At 48.2% G+C, this 13,258-nt stretch overlaps 1 long non-coding RNA gene across 2 annotated transcripts; it reads right to left on the bottom strand.

The window, feature by feature from the left end:
- Positions 1-6,804: 6,804 nt before the first annotated feature.
- Positions 6,805-11,414, bottom strand: LOC146755868 (uncharacterized). 2 transcript variants are annotated; one of them, XR_014937835.1, is made up of 3 exons: positions 10,903-11,414; positions 7,671-7,742; positions 6,805-7,230 (listed from the first exon to the last, which is right to left on the bottom strand). It is a non-coding gene; the product is annotated as an uncharacterized LOC146755868 (long non-coding RNA). The 2 variants fall into 2 exon arrangements; XR_014937834.1 differs by lacking the exon at positions 10,903-11,414 and adding an exon at positions 9,410-9,474.
- Positions 11,415-13,258: the final 1,844 nt, after the last annotated feature.

The raw sequence follows: 13,258 nt of genomic DNA, 5'->3' as shown, positions 1-13,258 counted from the left end.
ATTGCGGGTTAATGCTGTTATCTCTACAGCTCCTGTGAGGGTTTGGGTCTGAGTCAGGTGTTTAAAAAATGAAATGAAAAAAGCATAAAAAAAATATATTGAAAGCTTCAGATTTCCTTAATCTTTGTGGAAATCATATAATGTGCAACTCAGATCTACCTCTTCGTGCAGTGACTGCCTGTAAATTTGCTAGAGCCTAATATAATATGGCCTTGTGCTTTCCGCTAACTCACCTTCATTTCATTTTCATTACATTTGCTTGGTAGTCAGATTTTGGTGTGTGGATATTTTAAAACAATCTGACACTGGCAAAAAATTAAAAATACTAATTAAAAAAATGCACGACAGCATCAATTGTATCAATTTTTATAGATAAGAAGAACAGTTTTCCTTAGTTTTCTGTGCCTCTTTACTTTGTTACCCTCTCCCCTTGTGTGAGAAACTCTCAAAGTCAAAGATTTCTAGTTAGGCAAAGATGGCAGCGATAGCAGCAGTGCTTATTCATTATTGCAATACTGCGCGCACATCCCCTATTGGCAAGGGAGAAACTGCACACCAGTCAGTGAAATCAATTCTGTTCTGTGCCCTAAACCCAATGCAGGTGATGCTCTCATGGCTCTCATTGGTTGAGCATCTCAGGCTCACACACTCCTCGAGACTGTTGCTAGGATTCATTTCCATATAAGGTCAATTACCAACCTCTTGTTTTTAGGTTTGCCTTGTACTTTTCTGCGGACAGAGCAGGGCAATGTTTCCATAAGTCAGTACATTCATTCTGTCCTGTGCTGGGCTCTACCCACCCTGTATTTATCTTGTGCTTGTCTCAATTCTCCCCATGTCAGAATGCCCCCAGTCTGAACTTAACTCTGTTCAGCAACTTTCTTGTTGGAAAAACTACTTATACAGCTGTTTTACAAGAGGGTTATACATTCAGTTAGGGCCTACACTATGTACTGAAAATACTGGAAACTTCCACTGCAAAAACACAATCTACCTCTCCCATCTGTGCAGCCTTGCAGACCCAGAGCATGCCAGGTTATTTCTGCTTTCATAGCATTTGCATGCTGTAGGGTGAGCAAAAGGTTCTGCTGCTTGATTCTTCTGCAAGAGCTGCCTACCGGCAAATGGTTGCAGGGATGGAGGATGTGAAAGAATGCATTTGTCTCCACAAGAGCATAGTTACATTCAGTGCAGAGAGTGTGAGAGTCAGGTTGGTGTGGAAAAGCACTGACACGCTGGGGATGATGCAGTGCTCATATGTCTAACACTCACAGACACTACTGTCAGAAGGATGGTGCTGTGTTGTGCTTCTACCTTTGGCAGCCCCTGGAGAAATGCTGTGGCACACAGAACACCTTTGTATTGCACTGACTGCTGCCATGCAGCATGGATTTAACACACCAAATCCAGAGGAGCATGACTGCATCTAACTGCCCTGAGAAAAACTACTGTAGCTGAAGAGATGAGGAGGCAGCTGCTCATCTGCAGAACAAGCAGTACTGCCAGACATTGGGCCAGGTGAGCACCTCCTGCTGCAGCGTGATGATGACAGGGCTGGAGATGATCTGCAAAGCCAGCTTAAAAGTGGGAGACATGAGTCAACATGGCAGGAGGACAGAGGTGTTAGGGAGCAGCCAAGGCATCAAAGAGTATCAAAAGGCTTTAAAAGGTATCACAAAGCGACAGCCAGGAAGACTGGGATTATCATGAGCAGCAACCTGAATGCTAGAGATTATTTGCTCCCATACAAAATGGTAGAGATCTTGCTGCTGACATCCCAAAGCCATGCAAAATGGGAACCCAGAGCTCTGCCTGCACGAACCCCACAGCCATAGCATTGCAAGCTGAGCTGCCTTGCTGTTTGTTGCATTCATCCCAATCCCTGTGAATGAAGACTCGGAATGCAGCCAAGGCGATGATTGAGCATGAGAGTGACTTTATTCAATAAAAGACAAGAGGGCTTGAGAGGTCAAGGGTGAAGATGGGACTCCTCTTGTCAAGATGTGAGTGGCTCAGAGCTGGTGCTGCTGCCTGGTGCCTGGGACTGGCAGCCTGACTCTAAGTCCCCATCTAAGATGCTCAGCTTCACCTCACTGATGCTGCCCTGCTCCTGCATGGTGGTGCTGCTGTTGGGGCACTCGGGCTGTGCTTGGGATGGGCAGCACTGCAAAGGCACTGGGTCACAATCCAGGCAGGTGACTGTGGTGTCTGGCAGGCTCAGGTCAGGAGCTTCAGCAGAGCCAGGAGATATGAGAGCATGAACGTGGATGAGCCCCTTGTGTCCATCACTGTTACCATGTGGAAGGCTGTCATCCGAATTGCAGCGATTTGTGCTTAATAAGAACTCTCCATTGATGGAAACACACTGCACATCACTACTTGGTTTGGATCATTGGGGTTGACAAGGGCTCAAATCACCTAGGAAGGCACAGAAACACAAGGGTTAGTGTGAAATGTTTGCAATTTCAATCATGAAAGAGGTTGTTGATATTTGGTAGTAGAGTGGCGGCAGGACGAAGCAAATAGGCTTGAAGCAACAGAGCCACTGTCTTGAAAGTGATCCTCGTGCAGGTCCATAAGTTTTGACTCTGTCTGGACTTCATATGGGGCAGTATGACATCACAAAGGGGTGATATGATGTCACAAAGGGGCATTATGACGTCACAAATAAGCATTATGACGTCACAAAGGGGCATTATGACTTTAAAAAGGGGCATTATGATATCAGAAAAGGACATTATGACGTCACAAAGGGGCATTATGATGTAACAAAGAAGCATTATGACGTCACAAAGGGGCATTATGATGTAACAAAGAAGCATTATGACATCACAAAGGGGCATTATAACATCACAAAAGAACATTATGATGTCACAAAGGGGCATTATGACATCACAAAGGAGCTTTATGACGTCACAAAGAGCATTATGACGTCACAAAGGGGTATTATGACATCACAAAGGGGCATTATGATATCAGAAAAGAACATTATGATGTCACAAATGGGCATTATGACGCCACAAAGGAGCTTTATAATGTCACAAAAGGCATTATGATGTCACAAAGGGGCATTATGATGTCACAAAGGAGCTTTATGACATCACAAAAGAGCTTTATGACGTCACAAACGGGCTTTACGACGTCACAAAGGAGCTTTATGACGTCACAAAGGAGCACTGCGACGTCACAAAGGGGTATTATGACATCACAAAGGGGCATTATGACATCCGAAACTGACATTATGACGTCACAAAGGGGCATTATGATGTCACAAAGGAGCTTCATGATGTCACAAAGTGCATCATGACGTCAAAAGGCGCATTATGACGTCAAAGGGCGCATTATGACGTCACAGAGGGCATTATGACGTCACAAAGGGACATTATGACGTCACGAAGAAGCATTATGACATCACGAAGGAGCTTCATGACGTCACAAAAGGACATTATGATGTCACAAAGGGGCATTATGACGTCACAAAGGAGCTTTATGACATCACAAAGGAGCTATATGATGTCACAAAGGGGCATTACGACGTCACAAAGGAGCTTTATGACGTCACAATGGAGCATTATGACATCACAAAGCGGCATTATGACATCAGAAAAGGACATTATGACGTCACAAAGGGGCATTATGACGTCACAAAGGGACATTATGACGTCACAAAGGGGGCATTATGATGTCACAAAGGGGCATTATGATGTAACAAAGAAGCATTATGACATCACAAAGGGGCATTATGACGTCACAAAGGGGTGTTAACATCACCCTGTGCCCAACTCCTCTCTACCTCCTATTGGCTCCCTCTCCCACCAATCCCCGCTCTCCCCTCCCCTTAGCCCCGCCCCCCGCCCCCGTTAGGCCCCGCCCTGCCCCTCACACCCCACTCCCTGCCGCCATCTTGCCGTGCTCCACTCACCCACCTGCCCGGTGTCGCCCGGCCCGAACCGGGAACGGCTGAAGGGACGGGGAGGGCAGCAGAGATGGGGACGGGGTCTAGGGCGGCCATTCTGAGAGACAGCCCTTCTGAGGGCTGAGCTGCAGGGCAGTGGAGAAACCCATCCGTGACCAGGGTCACATCAAAGCTGCATGAGGCTGTGTTACTAAACACGGTGCCACACAGCCTGCAAAACCATGCGGGGGGGACAAAACATGGCACGTACCTGGCAGTGAGATCACCTCAAGCTATCTGCAGCAGTTCCTTGTCGCTTTGCTCGGATGAAATGAGAGCAAAAGCTGCACCAAGGCAGTGGGTGGAGGGCGAGGAGAGGAGAGAGAAAGAGCAGGTCAGTGAGCAGGGCTAAGACAGTCATGGAATAACACACACAGCACAACCGTCCCATCCACTTGCTGCAAGTCATGCTGAGTCTCAGGCTACGTGATGCCTGTCCGCCCAGCAACTTTACGATGCTTCCACAACTGAGCAAAGAAGAGCTGCACCAAGCCCTTGGATGATGGATTCCCTGCTCCTGCTGGCTTCAGCCTTCTGCATTCCAATTCCAATCTAAACCATTCCTGCGGTGGTAGTACTTGAATCCTCATTTGGGGCTGGACCTCAACAGGTCAACACATCAGAAATAACACAACGTGCATCTGGAAGACGTGTCTCAAAGCCCAGAAAATCCAACTCTCTGACCTTGGCACAATTCACCAACCAAGAGCCAGGCCTTGACAACTTGGCTGATCTGAGCATGCGGGAGGGGGGCAGACAGTGGACCACAAGTGTCCATTTCCACTGCAGCTCCCTGTAGAGAACAGCACCAATCAGCAGGCGTGAATCAATTCATTCACAAGCTGCACAATGACTCTGTTCTTTACATGATAAAAAAACACACAGAGATTCCTGACCAAAAAGTTGGGAGTTAATAACGACCAAAGAGGTTCCTGTTCCTACGCCTCATCCTCTCACCCCAACTCCTGGGTGATGCCCACAGGCTTCAAGTCAGCTCTCAAATCCACTGAACTCCCGTCACGGAACTCCATCAAAAAGGATGTCACACATGTGACACTTACATACATGAGAATGTATGTATCAGAAACACTGATGCCAGCAGGAGCAGAGAGGCGATTGTCCCCCTGTACTCAGCACTGGTGATGCCACAACTCTAATTCTGTTTCCAGTTTGTGGCCCCTCACTGCAAAAAAGACACTGAGGCATTGGAACGTGTTCAAAGAAGGGCAACAAAGCTGGTGAGGGGTCTGGAGCACAATGGAGCCATATGAGAAGAGGCTGCGGGAGCTGGGAATGTCCAGCCTGGAGAAGAGGTGGCTCAGGGGAGACCTCATTGCTCTCTAAAACTTCCTGAAGGGAGGTTGCAGTGAGCTGGGGGTCGGCCTCTTCTCTCATGTCATTACTGATAGAACTAGAGGGAATGGTTTCAAGCTGCGGCAGGAGAGGTTCAGGCTGGACATTAGGAAATATTACTTCTCAGAAAGGGTGGCCAGGCACTGGAATGGACTGCCCAGGGAGGTGGTGGAGCCATCCCACCTGGGGGTGTTCAAGGAATGACTGGATGTTGTGTTGAAGGACGTGGTTTATTGGGAGCTATTGGTAATAAGAGAACGGTTGGACTGTTCTTTTAGGTCTTTCCCAACCCTGGTGATTCTATGATTCTGTGATTCATACACTAAGAAGCAAGGAGAGGCTCTTTTGTTAAATCTTTCAATAGAGAGAAGAGTTGATATCTGCTTCTCCCAACAACAGAAACACGGAAACAACTTTCCAAGCCCACCTGCCATACAGTAGGCAGAAAACGCACATTGTAAAGGAGCACGCACATCCCCTCTGGCATAAGTCGAGCCCAAAACCCACCTTCAGATCTCTGTGCATTTCCCTTGTTTTACACCAATGCAGCCTCGCTGCAGCTCCGTGGGTGTCACACAAGGCCTGCATGTCCTCTTTCTCCGCAAACCCCACCCTTAGGCCTTGCTCTGTGAGGATTGACACCTGAGCAAAAACAAGCACTAAGAACGAGAGTAAAGCACACTGGATTCGCCCTGGCCTGGCCCAAGCCACAGTCCTACCAGACAGACCCTGGAATGAAAACTGCTCCACAAACCACAGATGGACACCAGCACACAAGAAGTTGATCGGATACAATCCCATGCAAGCACCAAGCCTCCTAAGGAAGCTCTTTGCCATCAGCTCCTTCATCGCCTTTCCTTCTCACCTCAATCTTAAAGTGGCTTCAACATCTGCCAGCACGTCTTACCACGCACCTGCTCATCACACAGTGCTTCAACAGCAACAAATTTGCTTCCGGGGCCCTCCTTCAACTCACTGTGCTAACACTCATGATTCAAATTACACAGAAATCCTAGCAGAAGTTCTCAGTGAGAACTGCACCTAACATTCCTCCTTCTACAAGCAACAGCCACAACAAGTGGTCATGAAAATGCTTTCATCAAAAAGAAGCAGAGATGGCACGGCAGGACAGATGTACTCTGTGTGCACGTCTGAAGCCTTTTGAGAACCTAGTCGTTCTTCCTGCAGGACCCCTGTCTTCTGTTAAAAGCTGAACGGTCCCCAGAGCACCTGTTTCCATCAGCTGCCACCATCCAAAGCAGCCAGCCTTCTTACAGTCACCTGGCCCAAACATCCCTTTTGCTCTACACTTGATTCACAGAATCACAGAATTGTAGGGCTTGGAAGTGATGGGAGCTCGGCATGCACACCATCCTTCCAACAGCACATCCCAGCAGCAAGGGATCACAGCGCTGGCACAGCTGAAACAAAAAGGGTGTGCGAATTTCCTGTTAGCACTCAGTGTAAACAAATCTACCACTGAGCAACACCGTGAGCCCCCACTCACCTCAGCACAGGTCAACCTGTAACCCCAGCCTTCCCCTATCCATGTGCACATGCACACCCGTGTGCCACCCTGCCTGCTTTGCACACCTCCATGCACACACCGCATCGTGTGCCCTCCTTTGTATTCACAGACGTGTGCAAACCACCCCTGGGAACACGTACGTGCCTACACCTTCCACAAACACCCCTTTGTGTGCACCTGTGTGCAACCCAACTCCTCAGCACACGCACACGTTTGTGCCACCCTGTCCACGCACTCACCACGTGCCCTCCAGCATCACTGCTGCCTCCTCTGGTACCAGACCTGCAGATGCTCCAGAGCTCATTAGCATGGACTTCCTTCCTCCCCTCAGCAGCTGCTCCTGCACTCACCTTCATTCCTACTCAGATACCGGCTGCTTCCAGCACCAGCTGACCTGCAAGACACAGAAAGGAAAGGTGGGAGTCATGCAAATCCCCAAGAAGCCCAAGGCTGCATCACCACCACGTATGGCAGCCTCAGGAAGTCAGCTGCAACTACAGACTTTGTCAGAATGGAAACAGGAATCGTCAGTTAATTGTGACCTCTGAACTCATTGCCACCATCAGAAACAGGCACTGAAATCGCTCACTTCACTGCAGCTGGTTACCTCCTGATTTTGGGAAAATGCAGACACGGAATTGAAGGACACCAGCAAAGTGACATCTACTTCATTGCAGGTGGTTAAGCTTGGAAGCAGGACTTGAGCAAGAAAAGCTTCTCAGCTCCTTGTAAGGCACTAAGTGATGGGATGATTTCCCATCCCTGCAGAAATCCTGACCTCTGCCACAGGTGGCTGAGTGACACAAAAGCTGTGTCCTTGGTTCCCAGCCTTACCTTCTCATGTCGTTCATCTTGCTCTGCAGCTCCTGCTCTGAATAGTCTTCTTATATTCCCACATGATGTACCCTGAAATACATCATTTAGTGAGTCTGAACAAAACATAAGACATTAATTGGAACTATGAAGAAATGTCTTTTGCACTTTACTTGGAGAATGTTCCATCCTATAACTTCTGCTCTCAATTGTAACACATGATTTTTTATAAAAAGAAAGATAACAAGTCAGCTCTTCAGTGTGCACATTGATGAAACTTGGTGAAATACACCTTTAAGAAAAGGTAATTTGAAAACTTCAATATTCTTATCAGAATCTCTGCTATTAGTTACCGTTCCAATGTTCTGATCTGATGATGTGTCTCTCAGAGCTGTTTTGTCACTCCCCCCCTCAAATGCACTTCAAGTGCTTTAGGAGCATCACTGGAATTTTGAATAAACTCGATATATCTTAGCAAAGCTGCTACAGCTGCACAACTGAAGTACTTTGGAAAAAAAAGAAATCTTTAATGAACGCTGAACAGTGTTATTTAATTATAATCCAGGTAATTAAATTAATTAAACCAAGGAAATCACCTTCCAGTCACTCAGCTCTCACCAGGGAAATCGCTTCCCTGCCAAGCAGATGCAACCAACACAAGCTGCTACATCACTGTAGGGCCCCACTGAGTCTTCCCAAGGGGTCTCCAAAGGCTTCCCTGTTGACTTCTGGGAACCTGGGAACACTCACATGGAAGCCAGTGCCCCCTAATGTGCCCCAGACGTTTCTCAGGGCCCCACAATTAGCTCTACAGACATCCAGACATGCCCCAGAGCAAGTATGTGTGCTGTAGGGAGCCCAAGAGACATTCCAGAGCACCCTAGTACTCCTCAGTGCACTCATGGATGCTTCACCTGTCTCTAAATATGCCCTACTGGACTTTGTTTTCTCTTCTGGAGCTTTCCTTAGTTCTCAGCTTTGCTTTCTCATGCCATTTATCTCGCTCCACAGCTTTTGCTCGCAATATTCTCTCTTGCATTCCCACCTTCCAACAGAATCACAGAATTGTAGGGGTTGGAAGGGACCTCTAGTGATCATTGAGTCCAACCCCCCTGCCATGGCAGGTTCCCTACACCACGTCGCACAGGTAGGTGTTCAGGCGGGTCTTGAATATCTCCAGAGAAGGAGACTCCACCACCTCCCTGGGCAGCCTGTTCCAGTGCTCCGTCAGCCTCACCGTAAAGAGGTTCTTGCACACATTTGTGCAGAACTTCCTATGCAGAAGTTTCAGCCCATTACCCCTAGTCCTGTCCCCACGCACTACTGAAAAGAGACCAGCCGTGCCACTGTGCCGTGCCCCCACACCTCAGGTATTTATAAACCTGGATCAAATCCCCTCTCAGCACCGCCAACGACAACCCTCTGCACTCTGCCAGTCAGACAGTTCACGACCCACTTCACTGTCCACTCATCTATCCCATACTTCCTCAGCTTTGTTATAAGGATGTCGTGGGGGACAGTATCAAAAACCTTTCTGAAATCAAGGTAGACTACATCTACCACTCTAGCCCCGTCCACCCAGCTAGTGACATCTTCATAAAAGGCCACCAGGTTGGTCAAGCACGACCTCCCCTTGGTGAACCCATGCTGAGTACTCCTGATAACCTCCTTATCACCCAGTTCTCTGGAGATGGCATCCAGCACAAGCTGTTCCATCACCTTCCCTGGGACAGAGGTGAGGCTGACTGGCCTATAATTACCTGGCTCTTCCTTCTTGCCCTTTTTGAAGACTGCAGTGACATTGATCATCCTCCAGTCTTCAGGCACCTCCCCAGTTCTCCAAGACCTCTGAAAGATTACAGAGAGCAGCTCAGCAATGACCTCCACCAGTTCTCTCAGCACCCGTGGATGCACCCCATGCACCCATCCCATGTATTTATGGACATTAATGTTTCCTAGGCAATCACAGACCACCTCTTCCCTGACTAAAGAGAAATCTCCTATTGTCCAGACTCTCTCATTAACCTCCAGGGTCTGGGATTTCTGAGGGAGAGCCTTTTCACTAAAGACAGAAGCAAAGAAGGCATTCAGTGTTTCTGCCTTCTCAGCATCCTCTGTTATCAGAACGCCTTCCTCCCCCCCTTGTTTTTTGTTTATTAGCAAACTATTAATATACTACAAAATAATAGCACTAATTACTAAGTAACATCACCATGCCAGCATCCCGACCACCTGCTTTAGAGATTTCTCCTTCATTTTGTGCAACACTTCAAAAACTGCAAAGGAAAAAAGCAAGTACAGAACCAGGACACCACTTCCCTCAGGATTTTACAGTCTCATTCATGTCTCACAGATGGAGGCCCTGACAACAAGAGCTGTGTCTGTCCATAACAAGGACTCACCTCTGCAGGTGCAGGGGCAGCTCTCAGAGAAGCCTTCTTCATTTCTGCTTTCTTCTCTTTTTGTCTTTTGACTGGGAGGTGGTGTTGATCTGCCTGAGGGAAGGGAGGCCCCTTCAGAGGGATCTAGATAAGCTGGATCAACCTCACTGGGCTGAGGTGAATGGGATGTGGTACACCCAGGCCAAGTGCCAGGTCCTGCACTTTGGCCACAATAACCCCATGCAGCGCTATAGGCCTGGGGCTGAGTGGCTGCAGGACTGTGCAGAGGAAATGGACCTGGGGCTGTTGGTCGATGCTCAGCTGAACATGAGCCAACAGTGTGCCCAGGTGGCCAAGAAGGCCCACGGCATCCTGGCCTGTCTAAGAAATAGTGTGGCCAGCAGGAGCAGAGAGGTAATCATCCCCTTGGACTCAACACTGGGGAGGCTGCGCCTCAAGTCTTATGTTCAGTTTGGGGTTCCTCGCTACAAGAAAGTCATTGAGGCACTGGAACTTGTACATGGAAGTCTGTCCCTTGAGTAGCTCCCATTCATCATCAGCTCCCATTCTGAACCCCACTGTGCAAAACAGCAAAACTTCTACTGCAAATGGCTGCAGTCACCAAAGCTCAGCCCACTATCCAGGTATCAGCCTTCTCCCTTCTGTTTTCCATCTTAGCCCATAGTTTTGCTTCCAGAAATGGAACTCCTCTTTAACAGCCAAAACACAAACTAATACATCACTTTCACTGCTCCTTCCCGCACCCCCATAGGAATGGTTACCTGACATCCCCTAAAGCACAGCACCTGCTCACAAGTATCATTCAAACTCTATTCTTTCATACTTCTTGAGAGAGGACGGTAAAAACTCACTTATGCATGGCGGTAAGGACAGTCTGTCCCCATCACATCCCTCTGTGTGCTGAAAGCTGCCATTGGATCTCTTGCAGCCTGCTGGCTGCTGCTCACAAACACAGGGAACTGCACCACACTGATTCTAAAGAGAGAAAGGAAGAAACTCTGGTGGGAATGAGCACCCAAGGTTTGCAGAGATGCTCCAGATTGTGACAGAGATGGAATATCAGAGTGCTGGGACATGATTGATCACTAAGGAAAACACTTGGAAGCACATTCAATCTGCAGAAGCTGTAATTACTGGGCACAGTCAGCTTTCCTATGGCTCATCTGGAGGAGGCGGGTGGTCTCACACATCTGCTCAGGGGCTTCAGCTGAGACACTTGCACAATGCTGGGATCATTCTGATGGAAACTATGTCTTCAGATACCATGGTTAAATCCATCCAAAATGATCAAGCCGAGCCTTAGCTCTTGAGCAGCACTTCTTCCCCACCCTTCACTACTCCAAGCAGCTCCAACAAACTTCTCAGAAGAAATCCAGGCCAGCACAGACCTGGAAGACCAGAACCAAGTGCCGTTTGTGGGACGGCAGTGCCCACTCCTTGCTTCCACCCTGCTCCAGCAGGTTAAGGAGTCTGAGCCTCACTGGCCTTTGACAGCTCAAGACTTTCAGCACTTCATGCCAACATTTCTCACTAAGATACACCTCAGGCATTGAATTCTCTTCTCACTACCTCCTCCCAGTCCTCTCCTAGGAACAGAAACCATTCAGATTCTACAGCAAACTACAGCATCTGCACTGCAAGAGCACACTGAACCACCTGCAACAATGAAACATGGTTTTGGAGAGAGGGTTTGAAAACACACCTTTAGACAGCTGTCTCCCTGTAGCCAAAAGGAAACCAAGCAGCAAAAGAAGAGTCCAGCCTGAAACATGCCCATGCTACTAGCCCAGGTTTTTCACAATGAATGTAAAATCCATCCTGTTCTTGAGGTAACAAATGACCAGTGGGTCTCCCTTTGCTCCACCCCTTCTCCTTCAAAGCCAGAAAAAGAAAGAAAAAACAACCAGAAGAAACCCAGACGTACCTTTCCACACACAGAGCAGAAAGTGGAACAGCAGTTGGTCTCCTTCCTGAGACATGGTGGGGAGCATCCCAGAGGAAGCCCAAGTTCTTTGCTTCTCTCCACAGGGACTTCAAGCACTATTGGCAAGAGCTGCTTTGGTTCTTTCTTCAACTGCTTCCATCACCAGAATCTCCTTTGGAAAAGAAACACTAAAGAAAGAATCAGCAAATGAGAAAGAATGAGCAATAACCAATTTCCCAGCTTTCTTCTGACATGCAATTAAGACTCACGACTTGGGCAAGGTCTTAAAATCAGCTGGTTACAAGAACTGTCCCAAAATATATCCAGCTTCTGTACAGCTGCCGTTATTTCTGTCAGTGAGTGTAATCACAGAATCATAGAATGGCCCGGGTTGGAAGGGACCTCAAGGATCATGAAGATCAATCGCCTCCCTGTCCCTGCTGGCCATCCCCTCTTCTGATGGAGCCCAGGGGACCATTTGCTCTCTGAGCTGCAAGAGCACGCTGATGGCTCACATTCTGTTTTTCATCCACCAGGACCCCCAGGTCCTTCTCTGCGGGGCTTCCCTTAAGGACTGCTCCTCCCAGGCTGTACAGATGCCTGGGATTCCTCCAGCCCAAGTGCAAAACCTTGCACTTTGCTGTGTTGAACCTCATTAGATTCACCTAGGCCAACCTCTCGGTTGAGCTCCCTCTGAATGGCATCCCTTCCTTCCACTGCATCAGCCGCACCACTCAGCAAACAGCAGAGGGTGCACTCCATTGCATCATTGGTGTCACTGATAACCATGTAAAAAAGCACTGGTCCCAAGACAGACTCCTGGATGACACCACTTGTTATCGGCCTCCACCTGGACACAGAACCATGAATCACCACCCTCTGTCTGTGGCCTTTCAACCAATCCCTTATCCACCAGGTGGTCCACCTGTCAAATCCACATCCCTCCAGTTTAGAGATAAGGATGTGGTGGAGGGCCATGTAAAAGATCTCGCTCAAGTCCAGGTCAATGACATCAGTTTCCTTCCTTTTGTCCACAAATGCCGTCACTCCATCATAGAAGAGCACCAGATTGGTTAGGCATGGCCCTCCCCTGCTAAAGCCACGCTGGCTGTCTTGGATCACATGCTCATTCCTTATATGATCAAGCATGTCTTTGAGGCAGATCTGTTCTTCAGCATTTTCATCACAGTTCTACATTTGAATCAAATAATTGGTGTTGCTGCCACCAAGAAAACCTCTTTGTCTTCTACTCCTGCTGCAGCTTTCACCAGAAGCAAAGGGAG

Source organism: Coturnix japonica, chromosome 29 (assembly GCF_054131305.1).
Source record: "Coturnix japonica strain WE chromosome 29, WE-NBRP24, whole genome shotgun sequence".
Taxonomy (NCBI): domain Eukaryota; kingdom Metazoa; phylum Chordata; class Aves; order Galliformes; family Phasianidae; genus Coturnix; species Coturnix japonica.
This window is presented reverse-complemented; position numbering and strand designations above follow the sequence as displayed.